The sequence below is a fragment of the Leptodactylus fuscus genome, chromosome 3, assembly GCF_031893055.1.
Source record: "Leptodactylus fuscus isolate aLepFus1 chromosome 3, aLepFus1.hap2, whole genome shotgun sequence".
Lineage (NCBI taxonomy): Eukaryota > Metazoa > Chordata > Amphibia > Anura > Leptodactylidae > Leptodactylus > Leptodactylus fuscus.
The window spans coordinates 226,730,691-226,748,138 of NC_134267.1; the positions used below are offsets into that span (position 1 = coordinate 226,730,691).

Below are 17,448 nucleotides of genomic sequence, written 5' to 3' on the forward strand. Positions count from 1 at the left end.
GAGCGCAAAACGCTCACTGCCGCGAACGGCCGGACAGCTTTCTCACCCATTCAAATGAATGGGTGAGAAAGTCTCCTGCAGGCTTCCGTCTCCTGCATCTGTTTTATGCAGGAAACGGAAACCTGCAATAAGGACCGATGAACGCAGATGTGAACGAGCCCTTAGTCTTCATGTAGCCGGTGTCTTAAGAGCATTTACAGTCTGTATCCAGATAAGTATATGGATCCCCATTATGTTACATCATATAATGCAGCCGGCCCCATTACTATGGCATATACTATGTGATGGGATATTTCTCAGTGGGGTCCTATAACAGTGTAATGTACTCACTGACAGCTGCTAGGTCTTTCCTTATTACCTACATGACTCTGGATTATTCTGGAGATGGTACGACTTAGTATTATTGCTTGTACAGTATTTAGGGTGAGCCGTGTAAGTTATTGTTTCTTTTAGAGAACTTTTAATTTCATGCTGTTGTGTGTGTATATATATATATATATATATATATATATATATATATATATATGTAGGATTTTCATCCATAGTCCCAGCATAGCATTCCTATTGGCATTACATTAGACTACATTAGCTCACATTAGGTTTATTGTCTTGCTGCCACCTAATGCTCAAAATGACATATTGCTCTGTCCGCATAAATATTGGTTTATTACTTGCTTGTAATGGGACGTGCCATAAGTCCGTCACATGATCCTGCCAGCCAATGGCATCTGCTGATGACTCTGAGGGTTCTAGAATCTGCTAGATTAGCCCTCCCCCCTCCTAGGAGAGTGTGCGGCTCCTGCACTAGTGAGTTGGGGCCTGTCCTAAAACAGGGGAACATCACCTCCTCATGTCTCCCCTCAGGAGATGAGCCCCTCAGACTACTACCCTGCACCTCCACTGCATTGTTCAGCTGTAAAGTCTTCTCCAGTAGTCCCGGCTAAGGTGTTTATAAAGAAGTTGTATCCAAAGGTCAGGCCTGGCCAAATCTGCTAACCCCTGACCCTGAGGACGACCTGTGCTGGATAGCTGCTGTGTACAAGAGTCCTTTGTATAGGACTTTGTAGACTATTTCATGTATCTTCCACTTTTGTACAACTGACTGTGCTTGTATCTGATGGCATGCGTTCAATCTCACTGGCCATGTGGAGCAGTAATTATGGACAAGAGCCATATGTTCTCAGCGGCCACAATGGAAAAACGCAGCAAGGCCAAGTGATAGTTCTACCCTGATTGTTCAGGCCCAGTTCCCACACTATGCAGGGCCCATCCTTCTCTCTGGACCGTTTCGTTCTGCCATACAGTTCTGTAAGTAATAAACCTGGGTCAGAGGAGCCACACAGAGGAGCTGCTTCACTGTATCCTGCAGCAAGTATCCTACTGGATGGCTCTCCGCCAACTCCAACTGGACAGTTTTGCCAGTGATAATGGCGCCAATATTGTTGCTATGCTGCAATAAACCAAATATGTATGTCTTGTATGGTGTATGTCCTTAACCACTTCAGTACCGGGCCAATTTGTGGTCCAGGACCAGACACATTTTAGGTTTATTTTGTATGTGCGGTTTTGAGGTCTGTAAAAATTTTCTCGTATGTCTCAGTCAACTAATTTTTGCGTCTTTTTTCGGGGACACATAGGGCTTTATTTTTATGTTATCTTTATTTTCAAATGTGTTTTAATTTTTTTTATATCCAGGAAAATATAAACAAAATAGGAGGGAAATTGTGTCTGGTTTTCAATTTATATATTTTTTTTAATTTAATAACACAAAGTGCCACTGAAAAACTTTACAAAATAGTTTTTCCTCTCCGTTACGGTAATTTTTATTTTGTATGGTACCGTCGGGGGCGGGGCTATAACCTTTAATAATGGCGTTTTATTAGCGTATTATTTATTTATTTTTTATTATTATTTTATTTACATTTTTTAAAACTTTTTTATTATATTTTTATTTTATTTTATTTTTTCAGATTGTGTCCCCATAAGGTGCTAAGAGACCTTTGGGGACATCTGATCACTTTTTTTTTTGTTAGTGAGGCTGATTTCTCCTATAACTGGGGCTGCTACATTTAACCTCAGTTACAGGAGGAATACAGACTCCTGCACACTGTATAAACAGTATGCAGAGCTGATCTGAGTCCTGTAGGACCCAGCAGCTCTGGCAGGACACTGCTCCCAGCGGATCACGTGTCTGCCTGGTCAGAGGGCAGCTGATTTATGGCTGCGTCCATAGCTGTGTATACAGCGCTCATTGAGCGCTGTATACACAGCGATGGAGAAGGCAGGGGAGGTAATAAATCTGCCCTGTCTTCTCTCTAGGAGCTCCGGCTGAAGTTACAGCCGGCTCCTATTGAAAGCAGCTACACGATGTCCGTGCAGCTGCTGTGTTCTGGTGGACGTACAGGTACGTCCTGGCAGAACTAGACAACCACTTCCCGGACATATGTAGTGTATGGGCGGTCCGGAAGTGGTTAAGCAGGTGGTTCGGCATTTTATTGACCTGTATAGTGGCTTAAAAGAGCTGCTCCTCATGGTCTGAAATATCTCTGTGCATTCCAGCCGTTCTTACGTTGCAAACAACACACTTCTCGATTTGCAGTGTCAAATGGTCTGCTCTTGGACTGGCTTATCTGCCATCTTCCAATTTAATGAAACTCCCCCTTAAACATGCTGGAGCATCTGTATGAGCAGCAGAAGGGGGTGAACGATTGTAACAGATTTTTAGTAGAGATGAGCGAACACCCAAATGTTCGAAGTTTGAAATCCGATTCGAACAGCCGCTCACTGTTCGACTGTTCGAACGGGTTTCGAACCCCATTATAATCTATGGGGAACATATACTCGTTAAGGGGGAAACCCAAATCCATCTCAGGAGGGTCACCAAGTCCACTATGACACCACAGGAAATGATACCAACACCCTGGAATGACACTGGGACGGCAGGGGAAGCATGTCTGGGGGCATATAAGTCACTTTATTACATGGAAATCCCTGTCAGCTTGCAATTTTCGCAAGCTAACTTTTTCCCATAGGAATGCATTGGCCAGCGTTGATTGGCCAGTCTTCAGAATTCGGCCAATCAGCGCTGGCTCTGCCGGAGGAGGCGGAGTCTAAGATCGCTCCACACCAGTCTCCATTCAGGTCCGACCTTAGACTCTGCCTCCTCCGGCAGAGCCAGCGCTGATTGGCTGGAGACTGGCCAATGCATTCCTATGGGTATGCAGTGATGCAGTCGAGCTGAGCGAGTGCACACACTCACCTCTGCTGTGTTGAGCCAGTTCTGCTCAACTACACTGTGTGCCGGTCGGCTCTGCTGTGCGAGCTCGGCACACACCCAGCTCTGCTGATTCTGTATACTGATTCTGTATACTGGCCAATTAACGGTAGCCAATGCCAGCGGGGATGCAGAGCTGAGTGTGTGCCGAGCTCGCACAGCAGTGCTGACCGGCACACGGTGTAGTTGAGCAGAACTGGCTCAACACTGCTGAGTCTCTGCACAGCAGAGGTGAATGTGTGTACTCGCTCAGCTCTGCTGCATCACCGCATACCCATAGGAATGCATTGGCCAGCGTTGATTGGCCAGCCTTCGGCCAATCAGCGCTGGCTCTGCCGGAGGAGGCGGAGTCTAAGATCGCTCCACACCAGTCTCCATTCAGGTCCGCCCTTAGACTCCGGCTCCTCCGGCAGAGCCAGCGCTGATTGGCTGGAGACTGGCCATTGCTTTCCTATGGGTATGCGGTGATGCAGCCGAGCGAGTGCACACACTCACCTCTGCTGTATTGAGCCAGTTCTGCTCAACTACACGGTGTGCTGGTCGGCTCTGCTGTGCGAGCTCAGCACACACTCAGCTTTGCTGATTCTGTATACTGATTCTGTATACTGGCCAATGCCAGCGGTGATGCAGAGCTGAGTGTGTGCCGAGCTCGCACAGCAGTGCTGACCGGCACACGGTGTAGTTGAGCAGAACTGGCTCAACACTGCTGATTCTCTGCACGTCTTCTGTATCTCATTCGGCCAATCAACGCTGCTCAATGCAATCCAATGGGAAAAAGTTTATCTCACAAAAAACACAATTACACACCCGATAGAGCCCCAAAAAGTTATTTTTAATAACATTCCCACATAAATAAAGGTTATCCCTAGCTATCCCTGCCAGTACAGCTATCCCTGTCTCATAGTCACAAAGTTCACAGTCTCATATGACCCGGATTTGAAATCCACTATTCGTCTAAAATGGAGGTCACCTGATTTCGGCAGCCAATGACTTTTTCTGATTTTTTTCAATGCCCCCGTTGTCGTAGTTCCTGTCCCACCTCCCCTGCGCTGTTATTGGTGCAAAAAAAGCGCCAGGGAAGGTGGGAGGGGAATCAAATTTTTTGGGAGTTTGCCACGTGGTGTCCTTATGGAATTGAACATCTCGAACAGCTTGATATCCGATCGAACATGTGTTCCATAGAACACTGTTTGCGCATCTCTAATTTTTAGGTGTCCAGAATTGTGTAAGTCTGTAGTGTCTGAATGTGAATGTGTTCTAGTCCCCTCTTCACCATCATACAGGCAGTTTTTGGGACCAGTTTCAAAATCTGAAACAGGGCCCCACCTACCATGTGCCATTTATTATACTTGTGTCTACATATACAAACACTTGCTAAATTTGACATATTGGCCTCTGGGAGACCTGGTGCACAAAGCGTTTTGTAAAAATTGTCCGGCGGCCCAAACCCTTTTGGGAGAACACCCCCTTTTTGCAGATCACTCCCCATTTTTGTGACATTAATGCTAAATGTGTCAGTCACATTGCTTTTCTGATATGACTGGCACATAGAGTGCTCATGTTATGTTATTCTGCTGGGCTGAGGACACTTGTCCACCCTGGGAGTCCAGGCAGTCAACCTTTCTGAGGGCCCCTCCCAGGTGTTTTGAGAGAGTTGGAGAATAACAGAGGGGCCTTGAGCCTCCTTGTGCACTTAGGCCCATGTATATCTGTTGGTGCGGTCGTGTATTTGGTGTAACTGATACCTCTGTCTTACTTATCATGATACGCTGCTAGATCACAAAATATTATTATATACAGTAAAAAAAAGTAAAAACAATTTACACAATCTTTTTTTTTTTTTTTTTTTTTTTAATTTTTTTTTTTTTTTTAGGAAGAATTTGCCATGGAATAAAGTATATGGCACCATCCGGGTCTGGAGCTGCCGTGTCCTGTAACGGATTGTAGTTCAGGCTGTTCTTTTTCCAGGCTTGGATATTCTTTCTGGATAGCAAAAGATAAAATGTTATTATTTCTATGTTACATGTCACATACATCTGATAGGGCGGAGGGAAAAGATGAAATATAGATGGCTTACCTTCCATTATTTTGGGATGTCTCTGTTCATAGCCCTTCATGGCGCTTCATTGGAAGCAGTGGGTACGGCACAGGGGGCACTGAGAGTGAGAGCGGAGCCAGGTCGAGATGCAACCCTGATGAAAGTTATGAGTACAGGGAAGCTCTGTGACTTGCTCTCCAATCTCATATTCAGTCATGCAGATTACACATGACTGGGCCTCCTCCTGAGGTATTACCTCTCTAGTGGGTAAGTTCTGAATTTGCAGAGTTCTCCTGCTGGGCGGACGCTGCCGTCTCTCCTGCCGTCTCTCGTGCCAAAGTAGATATTGTGCATGTGGTTCAAGTGGTTGCCCCTGTGGCATTGCCGGTGACGTTGGGGTCATCCCACCCATGTCCAGCAGCTGAATGAATCTACTGAATGCACGGGTTGCAGGGTAGGAGTATACAGGAGATCTGCTTGGAATTGGATCCTCAGGCGGTGGAACCGGATTTGGCCGTTGAAATTCAGTGGTGTCAGCTGTGGATCCACTTGCTGGTCGGCTGCTATCACTGCTACTCTCTCCTATTATTCTGAAGGGCTCTGCAGGAACCGGATTTGGCCGTTGAAATTCAGTGGTGTCAGCTGTGGGTCCACTTGCTGGACGACTGTTATCACTGCTACTCTCTCCTATTATTCTGGAGGGCTCTGCAGGGGCGGGTCTTAATGGAGAGCGGCTTCTTTCCCTGCTCTCTTCTAGTCCTCTGTGCTGTGGAGGAGCTCTGTCGCGTCTCCCTGTCCTCGCAGTGATAGGATTCCTGCTTCTTTGATGTCCAGTAGAAGGTTCTCCACGATGTCCTTGGGATGACCTCAGTCTATGGACAATTGCTGCCTGACCTGTAAATATATAAAGGTAACACATTTAGCCCATAGGAATGGATCCTGTTATTGCTAAGGGTTTTGAGGAGAAGAGACCCCAGTATAGTTAAGTTTAACAGTAACCTGAATAAAGATATATATCATTCACTGGATGAAGGGACGCCATCAACTAATATTGGACAAACTGGGCCCCATAATCACAAAACAATAAGTCGTCTGAATTTTTTTTTTTTTTTATTCCCAATAAATAAATAAAAGAACTCCCAGCAATGTTAAATCCCCAATGCTAAGGGCTAGTTCACACGTAAAAACCGCCTGGCTTATTTTGGTCCCGAAAAATAACGCTTCCTAATTAGGAAGCGTTTTTTTTTTACCTTGAGGCGTTTTTTGGAGCAGTTTTTTCAGAATATGACAGGCGGTTTTCCCCTCCCCTAAAGTAATTAGAATGTAAAAAAAAAAAAAACGCTAGACGTTTTCGGTCTGGATTTCTTTTTTTAAAAAAAATGCTAGACGTTTTTCGCCCCCCATTCACTTCTATTGCTTTCCTCAGGTGGAATCTGCCTGAAGAAAGGTCATGCCACTTCTTTTTTCCGCTAGCAGCAAAAAACTGCTAGCAGAAAAATGAAAGCTAGCAGTCTCCATAGACCACCATTGTATGGAGGCAGGTTTTGAGGCGAAATCTGCTGTCAAAATCTGCCTCATTGCCCCCCGTGTGAACTAGCCCTAACGGTCCCGCTGCTCTAAGCCTAATCTAATGCCAAACAAAGATCTTTGGGAGATATAATTGCCCAACCTGATAATTGTGGGGATTAATGCATGTCCATAGCATATGCTATTAAGAACAACAGGGAGGCATAGAAGGCACTCTCCCCAGTAAACACTAACCCCAATGGGCTGTTAGTTCCCTAAATTAACTGGAAACACAAGCAACAGCCTCTCCCTGTCATAGACTTGTATGTGCGCTGGCCACCAAGGATTAAAGCCCATAAGTTCCCTCTCCACACAGGTGAGCGCTAGCTTTCCCCCAACCAGGGCCGCGCCTCTGAGGCGAGGTCACGCAGCCGCCTCAGGCAGCACTTTCAAAGGGGCGGCAATTTTACCAGTTTATTTTTTTCCTTATTTTTTCTCTTAACCAGCCCAAGACAGGATGCCCTGAAAACAGATCTGAGCAGTAATGTCCCAGATGTCACGTGGGGATGTCACGTTTGGGACATTGCCATAAATTCCTGAAGCCTGTGCTAGGAGTAACAATGGATCCCGGAGAGGTGAGTTACACTATTTATTATGCTTCTTCACCTCCCCTGAGTCTCTGATTATTATACTCCGGGGTCTGAAAAGACCCCAGGGTATAATAATAGCGGCAGTTTCTCTCGGGGTTAGCCTTGTTTGTTCCGGTGCCCGTTCAAAGAGGGTAACCTCTCGCCAGAAATCTATTCAGCAAAAACTCACTTTGCTGATCATATTGATGTATGCTTGAACAGTTACTCTGTATACAGAGGAACTGCCCCCCTTCAGGATGCCCCTTTTAAAGAGGACGTTTCACCGATTTGGGCACAGGCAGTTCTATATACTGCTGGAAAGCTGACAGTGCTTGTCCATAGACAAATATTATCTGGTGGGAGGGGGCGTTCCTCCCAGCTCACCCAGTACAGCGCAATAGGCACTGCTGTGGAGAAGGATGTACCTGAGTGACTGTCAGGAACGCCCTTCTGACTGTAAAGAGCTATGGTACCAGGGCCGATAGTTCTTTACCCGGGGCACAGATTGGGAAAGCCGACAGTGCACTGAATTCAGATCATTGTCAGCGTTCCAGCAGTATATAGAACTGCCTACGCCCAAATCAGTGAAAGGTCCTCTTTAAGGGTCTGGGGGGTGGCAGTTTCTTTTCTGAACAAGGTAGTGATGGGAGATATGAAGAAACTGGACCGAACGCTAGCTAGTAGCGGAAAAAAGAAGCGACATGCCCTATCTGAGCAGAATCAGCCGTGAATTCCATGGTTTGACCATTTATTCGGGCCTACACAGGAGTGGGTTGCCGCGACAGAAAGCTGATGCTGCATCGGCATTTCATCGCGGAATGTTCAAATGGAATGTTCCGTGAAAAAGATATGAAGGTCACAGCTCTTAATACAGAAAAAATGATAATAATTTAGAAGTGCACTACTCACGTGTCAGAGCCGTCAGCGTTGTAGCAGGATTCCAAAAGATCGGTGCACGGATAATGGCTCTCTCGGCTAAGCCAAAATGCAGCAACAGGAAAAGGCAAAAGGATATATCCAGCACTCGGAATCCGGCCTAATAAAGATAAAACTTAACTTTTATTAGGAAATGGTCATTCTTCCATTAAAAAATTATGATCATACAAGGGACATTAGCTTACCCCTCGTATGATCAAAAAATTTTAATGGAAGAATGACCAATTCTTAATAAAAGTTAAGTTTATTTTTATTAGGCCGGATTCCGAGTGCTGGATATATCCTTTTGTCTTTTCCTGTTGCGGAATGTTCCGTGACCTTTTCCTCCGTGTGAACATACCCTTAGAGTGGGGGGTTTGTTGGGATTTCTTTTATTGAGTTATTGGGAATAACAGTTATGTTTTAGACGGGTTATTGTTTTGTGATTATGGGGCCCAGTTTGTCAAATTGCCTGAATAAAGAACTTCTGTTTTCTATCATGGGCAGGGGTGGAATTCGGAGGAAAGTAAAACCCACCCCAAACGACTAGGAATGGAAAATGTGCTGTTTACCCTGAAACATTGCTCAGCAGACCCCAGGGATAACTCCTCCCAGGAAATCTCCTCTAGGGTGGGGGGAATATTGTCTCTCTCTTCCTGAACAATTCACTTACCTTGATTCTCCGGTCGGCGCAGCCATGTATCATTGTCAGCTATCAGCTGACGCAGCTCTCGGGCGCTCATGGCTTAGTTACCAAGGCGGATCTGATGAAATATTAGAGAACTAAGTTCTCAGGTGGCTCCGATATTACTGGGCCCTGATCAAAGATCAGTAAGAATGAATGGAAGTAATCACTAGATATGTAGTACAAACTAGTTCGCTCTTCCAGAACCAAAGTGAAGTGTCAGCAAAAGCATCAACTCAAGAAATGGCTGTGATGTCACAGCGCTCAGGGTTTATATACCCTCAGGGTTCCGTTATGACATCATCATATGCAAATATGTGCATTATGACATCATCATATGCAAATATGTGCATTATGACATCATCATATGCAAATGTGAACAGAACCTCACATAATAGGTAAGCAGATCCTAGTTTTATGACATCACAGAAGTAAGGTCATGTGACTGTGTGTGTGTGTGTGTGTGCAAAAAAAAAAAAAAAAAAAAAAAATAATAATAATAATTTGAATTAAAATCTGGATGTGGCTATTTCTAGGTACCGTACCTATGAACTCCTGGCTATTTTTAGGTACCATCCGTGTACCGTGCCTATAAACTTAAATGAACTGCAGATGTATCATATTTATCCCAGTAAATTTTCACTTTATTAGGACATTTATGTTACAATGGCTAATCTTCCTCGCACTGCGGACATCCATCCACTCTATAACAATCTTCATGTAGTGTGGAACAACAAGAAAAACAAGTTGTCAATTTTTTAGACTTATTCCCCAAATGAAAGTGGCAAATCAGACATTTCTCCATTTTCTTGCAATTTTTTTTGTGTTTTGGTTGTTTCCCTTTTTCTCCTCTTTGTGGATACCTTCTGCACTTTGTTACCTTCCTAGGGGCGTTTGTTTGAAGAATTTTTAGGTGTATGGTCAATTTCCTTCTTGTTGAATGTTAATTGTTTGGTCTTTTTCTTAGGACGACCTTTTACTCTAATTTTAGATGTGAAATGCATATCTTTGCCTATAACCTGAAAAGGCACAACTACCTGCGGACGCGCAGATGAAGATTTGCAGCTTGTAGAAGGTGGCGTATTTCCATCAACTATATCCGGAACATTTGAAGTCCCAGCACCTGCAACATCTTGATGTACAGACTGGTTATATGACAAGCTGGGTTGTAATAACGAAGAACCTCGTCTGGCATTGTTTTGGATAACCTTGATTTCTTCCAAGTAGTTTAGAAAGGTTGAAGTTCCATGATTAGATAAAATATCCGCCAACTGAGTTAGGGATTGGAACGCCAGATTGTACTTAGCAGTACTACTGAGTGGTTCTTCGTCAATAGTCTCTTGTTCTTCCACAGCACAATATAAATCAAATTCTGTGTCTTCAAAACTAGGCTCAATTTGCAAATTTTCCCAGTATTTTTTGTGGAAGCAGTTCCTATCATACAAAGGGATTGATTCGGTTTCTCTCATTAAAAGCATGTGTCTGCATGGAACACAATATTGTAGCCGGAAACTGCAGTTACACAAGTTAACAGAACTGTCGTAAGCTTTTGAGTGATCGCCATTGCATGTTTCGATTACGGAATTCTACAAAATTTGCAAATTTGGCTTCATCGTTTGAAAACTCTTTAGAACTTTGCAAAAGAACCGTACACCAACTTCTGTAATTTCCTGCGATGCTGAATCAAGGTGAGTTTGCAATGGCGGATCGATTATTCAAATGTTTTAAGCGACTGTTGAATCTGTTTATGCTGTAATCAGTTATCTATGAACGTTATGAGTTCTTTCATGCAAATAGTCACTGTTGGTAAGCTTCAAAACTTTTCCTGAAGATTAAAGATGAGCAAATGCCGTTCGATCGAATAATTCTTCGATCGAATATCATGGCGTTCGATGTATTCTTTAACAATCGAATACCAGGCCGCATACGCAGTAAAAATTTGTATCCCCTCCCACTTTCCCTGGCGTGTTTTTTGCACCGATAACTGTGCAGGGGAGGTGGGACAGAAACTACGACAATGGAGGCAGTGAAAAAAATAGAAAACACCCATTGTCTGCCGAAAACATGTGCCCTCCCATTCATAAGAACGGCCGCCGCCCTATTTGACATTTTTGCCGTCAGATATATGGAGAGAAACATATCTGATGAGGGCTAGATAGCAATTAGCTTCAGATAGGCAGGGAAGAAGTAATGAAGAAAGCCAACAGCTCTTCTCAGAGCTATACACTGTAGGGACATCAGTCCAGCTTTCCCTGGACGGTGGAAAACAGGGATACACAACAGATACAACTTCATATATAGCGGAGAAACAGCTTTCATTTTTAGTTGTCCGCACACAGAATAGCCGGAATCCATAGCAGTGACTAATTGATATAGAGATGAAAAAAGCCCTGAATTTTTTTTTTTTTTTTTGGGGGGGGCCTGAATCATAGCAGCAATCCACAGCAATTACAAGTTCATAAAGCTGGAAAAAGCCTTGAATTTTTTTGGGGGGCCTGAAACATTGCATCATTCCACAGCAATTACAAGTTCATATAGCTGGAAAAAGCCTTGAATTTTGGGGGGGCCTGAAACATAGCAGCAATCCACAGCAGTTACTTCTTGCTACATACGTGCTAAGCAGCTTTTCAGGCTGTGTAACCCCAAAACAAGGATACAGAGCAATTAGTTCAGGCTATGTACGCTCAATTCAGATATTCAGGGTGTGTACCCCAAAACCTAGGTGGGAGACCCAGAAATTCAGTCACGCTATATCAGCTCAATCCAATTTTTTTTTTCAATCCAGTATTGTTTGCTCTCCATGATGTGAACTATGCCTTTGTCTCTTGAAATGCAACCCAACATGAAATCAGCCATGTGTGCCAGTGTGTTACTTGGCATGACTTTGCTACCCCCAACTGTAAGGGTCACTCTCTATTTCCTCCCTTTTTCACTCCCCTTCACACCATCCGTGCTGAAGCAATGGGATGCACTAAAGTGCACCCTCAAGCCTTGTGTGGGACAGTGACATGAAATGCCACTTCATCCCCCTCATCTTCCTCCACCAGCCAACGGTGCGAAGATGACAGGAGTGCGCTATGAATGTTTTCTGCCTAGTAGAGGCTACTTCTCACTTACGAAAATGGTCGCAGTTTGACCAGTATATCAGGCACAATGGTGTAGGTTTCAAAGAACCTTTGCACCAACAAGTTGAAAACATGGGCCATGTGTGGACCGTGTTTGAGTCTGGCAAGCTCCAGATCTGCTACAAGGTTCCGGCCATTATCACATACAGTGGGGCAAAAAAGTATTTAGTCAGTCACCAATAGTGCAAGTTCCATCACTTAAAAAGATGAGAGGCGTCTGTAATTTACATCATAGGTAGACCTCAACTATGAGAGACAAAATGAGAATACAAATCCAGAAAATCACATTGTCTGATTTTGTAATAATTTATTTTCAACTTATGGTGGAAAATAAGTACGTATTTGGTCACTAACAAAATTTCATCTTAATACTTTGTTATATATCCTTTGTTGGCAATGAGAGAGGTCAAACGTTTTCTGTAAGTCTTCACAAGGTTGGCACACACTGTTGTTGCTATGTTGGCCCATTCCTCCATGCAGATCTCCTCTAGAGCAGTGATGTTTTGGGGCTGTCACTTGGCAACACGGATTTTCAACTCCCTCCAAAGGTTTTCTATAGGGTTGAGATCTGGAGACTGGCTAGGCCACTCCAGGACCTTGAAATACTTCTTAAAAAGCCACTCCTTCGTTGCCCTGGCAGTGTGCTTTGGATCATTGTCATGTTGAAAGACCCAGCCACATTTCATCTTCAATGCCCTTGCTGATGGAAGGAGGTTTGCACTCAAAATCTCACGGTACATGGCCCCATTCATTCTTTCATGTACCCGGATCAGTCGTCCTGGCCCCTTTGCAGAGAACAGCCCCAAAGCATGATGTTTCCACCCCCATGCTTTACAGTAGGTATGGTGTTTGATGGATGCAACTCAGTATTCTTTTTCCTCCAAACACGTAAAGTGGTGTTTCTACCAAACAGTTCCAGTTTGGTTTCATCAGACCATAGGACATTCTCCCAATACTCTTTTGGATCATCCAAATGCTCTCTAGCAAACTTCAGACGGGCCCGGACATGTACTGGCTTAAGCAGTGGGACACGTCTGGCACTGCAGGATCTGAGTCCCTGGCGGCGTAGTGTGTTACTGATGGTAGGCTTTGTTACATTGGTCCCAGCTCTCTGCAGTTCATTCACTAGGTCCCCCCGCGTGGTTCTGGGATTTTTGCACACCGTTCTTGTGATCATTTTGACCCCACGGGGTGAGATTTTGCGTGGAGCCCCAGATCGAGGGAGATTATCAGTGGTCTTGTATGTCTTCCATTTTCTAATTATTGCTCCCACAGTTGATTTCTTCAATCCAAGCTGGTTGCCTATTGCAGATTCAGTGTTCCCAGCCTGGTGCAGGGCTACAATTTTGTTTCTGGTGTCCTTTAACAGCTCTTTGGTCTTCAACATAGTGGAGTTTGGAGTCTGACTGTTTGAGGGTGTGCACAGGTGTCTTTTTATACTGATAACAAGTTTAAACAGGTGCCATTACTACAGGTAATGAGTGGAGGAAAGAGGAGACTCTTAAAGAAGAAGTTACAGGTCTGTGAGAGCCAGAAATCTTGATTGTTTGTAGGTGACCAAATACTTATTTTCCACCATAATTTGCAAATAAATTCTTACAAAATCAGACAATGTGATTTTCTGGATTTGTTTTCTCATTTTGTCTCTCATAGTTGAGGTCTACCTATGATGTAAATTACAGACGCCTCTCATCTTTTTAAGTGGTGGAACTTGCACTATTGGTGACTGACTAAATACTTTTTTGCCCCACTGTACGCAAAAATGCCTGGCCCTAGGTGCAGCAGGGAAAAACACATTGCCATCTCAGCCAGGATGGCATCCCTGACCTTGGAGGCAGTGTGCTGTCTGTCCCCCAAGCTGATGAGCTTCAGCATGTCCTGCTGACATCTCCCCACGCCAGTGTTACAGCGTTTCCAGCTTGTAGCTGGGGTGGAGGTTGCAGCGCAGTAGGCTTTCAGATAACCTGTGGCATGAATTTTGGGCTGGGAGAGGAGATAGGCCATCCCAGTTTGCACACCCAGACTCCCCTACATTCACCCTTCCTGTCATTAAAGATAAGCAGCATCCCTGACCACAGGCGCTTGTCCATGCATCGGTGGTCAAGTGGACCTTGCAGCAAAGCGCGGAGCTCTGGGCCCGACTGATGTTATGGGACACGTGCAGGCGCAAAGCAGGGATAGCAAACCAAGAGAAGTAGTAATGGCTAGGCCCAGCATAGGGAGGTGCCCCAGCTGCCATCTGGTGACGGAAGGCCTGGGTATCCAGAAGCATAAACGTCAACATCTCCAGGGCCTGCAGTTTTTTGATGACGCCATTAAAGGCTTGGGCATGTGGGTGGCTTGCACTGTACTTCTGCCTGCAATGAAACGCCTGGGAGATGGGGAGTGGCTGGGAAGAAGCGCATGATGGTGCAGGCCAAAAGGGCGGATCAGCGTCAACTCCCCAATGTGTCAGAGACAGATGTGTAGGTGTCCTTGCATCATATCCTTGCACCATACTTGGCTTGATTGGACTTTCATTTTGTGCCAAAAAGTGGTCAAGACAGCGATCCTTCAGCTAATCCCGTTACACCGTCCATTGCCAACTGCAGCACTGAAGTTACCATCACTGAAAGTGGTACAACGTCTTTCTCTGCATTTAGCCATGCTCGATGCTATGCTAGCTGACTACACTTGGTTGCTTCACGGTTCTCTTAATGCATATTGCTAAGGGGACTCAGATGTGTTTCTCGGCACTGAGGCCACCTCCTCTGAGATCCCAAAGGAAGTTGGGTAAAAAATATGCAAATCTATTCTCCTGGATGGAATTAGGAGAACAGAGTGCACTCTGTACACCACTCTATAGAGGGCAGCATCCTTAACATCATGAATGACTCAGTTATAAAGTCTTTTAATCATCATGTGGATTTAATTGCCAAATCAGTATTTCTGTCCCAAAAGGAACAGATTCCCAGCTATGGACAGCGCTGTTTCGGCCTATTGGGCCATCCTCAGCATAGCGTAGGGATACTGATTGGCAGAGTGAAAGACTATAGACCAGGGTTTGGGGACACTCGTCCACATCAGGGAGAGTGTGTGCCTACATAGGCAGTAAAAAAAGATAAATTTGCTCAACTTCAGAGCAGAAATATCCGGATGTGATCCAAGAAACTGTATTAACTGATAAACCAAGTATCAAAATATCCTTCACACCATACACTAGATTGTAGAGATATAGGCATAAAGTGTCCAGTAGGTCTGCTCATAAACAGAAACACACAAGGATGAGATCAGCTTCTATATGGACATATTGGGCACAGATCCTTGTAGACCGGGGCTCGGTGCAAGATGTCTGACACGTGTTATTTTATACTGGATTTCCTTGTTACGTCTCCTTCTGTAACTTTTGATTAATTTATTCTATTATATTGGCGGTATTATTTTATAGATGTCGCACTCAGTATCCGTCTTCAGATATATCTATATCTACATACACAGATCCAGCATCTCCAAATACAAAAGGGCAGAAAAAAATTCTGTCTACATTTTAGGTCTGTAACCATGGACAGAACTGGTAAAGACTGGGCCCAATAGGAAACATTGACATCATGTGGGGCAGACGGGGTCCCCTGGAGGGCTGAAGCAGAAGTGGAGGCAGCAGGGCTGTCAATGTTATATGGAGGAATATGATGGGCCCTATATAAATAAAAAATGCCTGTTCATTATACCACAGGCAGTGTATTGTGCTGACTATAATGCCCCCTAGTGTCCATCACTGACTGTACTGGGGATTCGTAAATGCAGGATGACATTTTGATAGTTGAATCCGTCCTTTGTGTTACGTCCAGACAGACATCTTGTGGATTCCTGCACATTTATCAGTTTTATGGATCTTTGATGTTTTTGTAGTTGTTTATCACATAACATGGAGATACCTGGATGTTTCTGTGTATGAGCGCACTGCCACCTACTGGCCACATTATGTATACATCTTTAGGAATACTGCACATGACAGTGAAGGATATTTTGATACTTGCTTTATCAGATATTACAGTTTCTTGGATCACATCCAGATATTTCTGCTTAAACTTGAACAAATTATTATGTAAGACAAAACATGGAGATGCCGGGGATTGAACCCGGGGCCTCAAACATGCGAAGCATGCGCTCTACCACTGAGCTACATCCCCTACAGGAAACCTCTTCAAATACTCCAATTCCTGAGACAATATACTACGTGTAGCCCTATTGTGCTGATACTACTGGATATCATTATGTGATTAGTAAAGTGGAAATATATAATAATAATACCGCCATATAGATATAATGTAGCCATACAGCGCCCACATACAGTACACCGAAATAACACTGTCGTACAAATAAATACTAAAAACATAGAGTGCATATAAATGATACTGTCACACTGTGCAAAACAATAATACCACCATATAGTGCACACGGATAATACTCCCATACTATACACATTAGTAGTGCTACCACGCAGTACACGTAAAAAAACACTTTTGTGTTTCAACAAGTTGAAGTGCGTACATGGATGTTTTTGTGTTTCAGTTGACTGCCCCCTACTGTCCACCATGCGCTTATGTTTCCACATTATATGATGGTGAACGATACAATCTTTTTATTTTGAAGCTTATTTTTTGACAAAATCCAGTAGTTTGAGGATCATCCAGACACCTGAGCTCTAAATTTTAGCATTTTTATTGTATTTAGATAAACCTGTACAAAACATGGAGATGCCGGGGATTGAACCCGGGGCCTCATACATGCAAAGCATGCGCTCTACCACTGAGCTACATCCCCTATATAGCAATTCTATTAATGTTCCCAATTCTGACATGAAACAATACGTTCCATTGACCTCCTGTACTGAGGGGAAATAACCCCAGCAGGTATTAGGCCCTATTTAGTTACCGGTCCCTGCCACTGCCCACAGCCACCTTTGCTTACGTTTCAGTCCTCTAGGGGGCCCCATACGTCTCATATCATGTAGCTGAGGCTGAACAGTGTCAGGACGTTGTTGACAGCAATGTGGTATGCAATGCACAGGGCCCCCTGGAGGGCTGAAGTGTAAGCGAATGATAGGTACCACGACTATTTTTCTCAGATGCATTGGGAGCATTAATAGAGACATGGTATAGGGGATGTAGCTCAGTGGTAGAGCGCATGCTTTGCATGGATGAGGCCCAGGGTTCAATCCCCAGCATCTCCACCTTTTGAGACAAACAGCTACAAAACATCAAAGGTCAGTAAAACTGATGTACAGGCAGGAAGGC

General features: G+C 44.3%; 3 non-coding genes across 3 annotated transcripts; 1 reads left to right on the forward strand and 2 right to left on the reverse strand.

The window, feature by feature from the left end:
* Nucleotides 1-16,269: 16,269 nt before the first annotated feature.
* On the reverse strand, nucleotides 16,270-16,341 carry TRNAA-CGC (transfer RNA alanine (anticodon CGC)). Its single transcript has one exon. It is a non-coding gene; the product is annotated as a tRNA-Ala (tRNA).
* Nucleotides 16,342-16,903: 562 nt separating this feature from the next.
* On the reverse strand, nucleotides 16,904-16,975 carry TRNAA-UGC (transfer RNA alanine (anticodon UGC)). Its single transcript has one exon. It is a non-coding gene; the product is annotated as a tRNA-Ala (tRNA).
* A 337-nt stretch (nucleotides 16,976-17,312) lies between these two features.
* On the forward strand, nucleotides 17,313-17,384 carry TRNAA-UGC (transfer RNA alanine (anticodon UGC)). Its single transcript has one exon. It is a non-coding gene; the product is annotated as a tRNA-Ala (tRNA).
* Nucleotides 17,385-17,448: the final 64 nt, after the last annotated feature.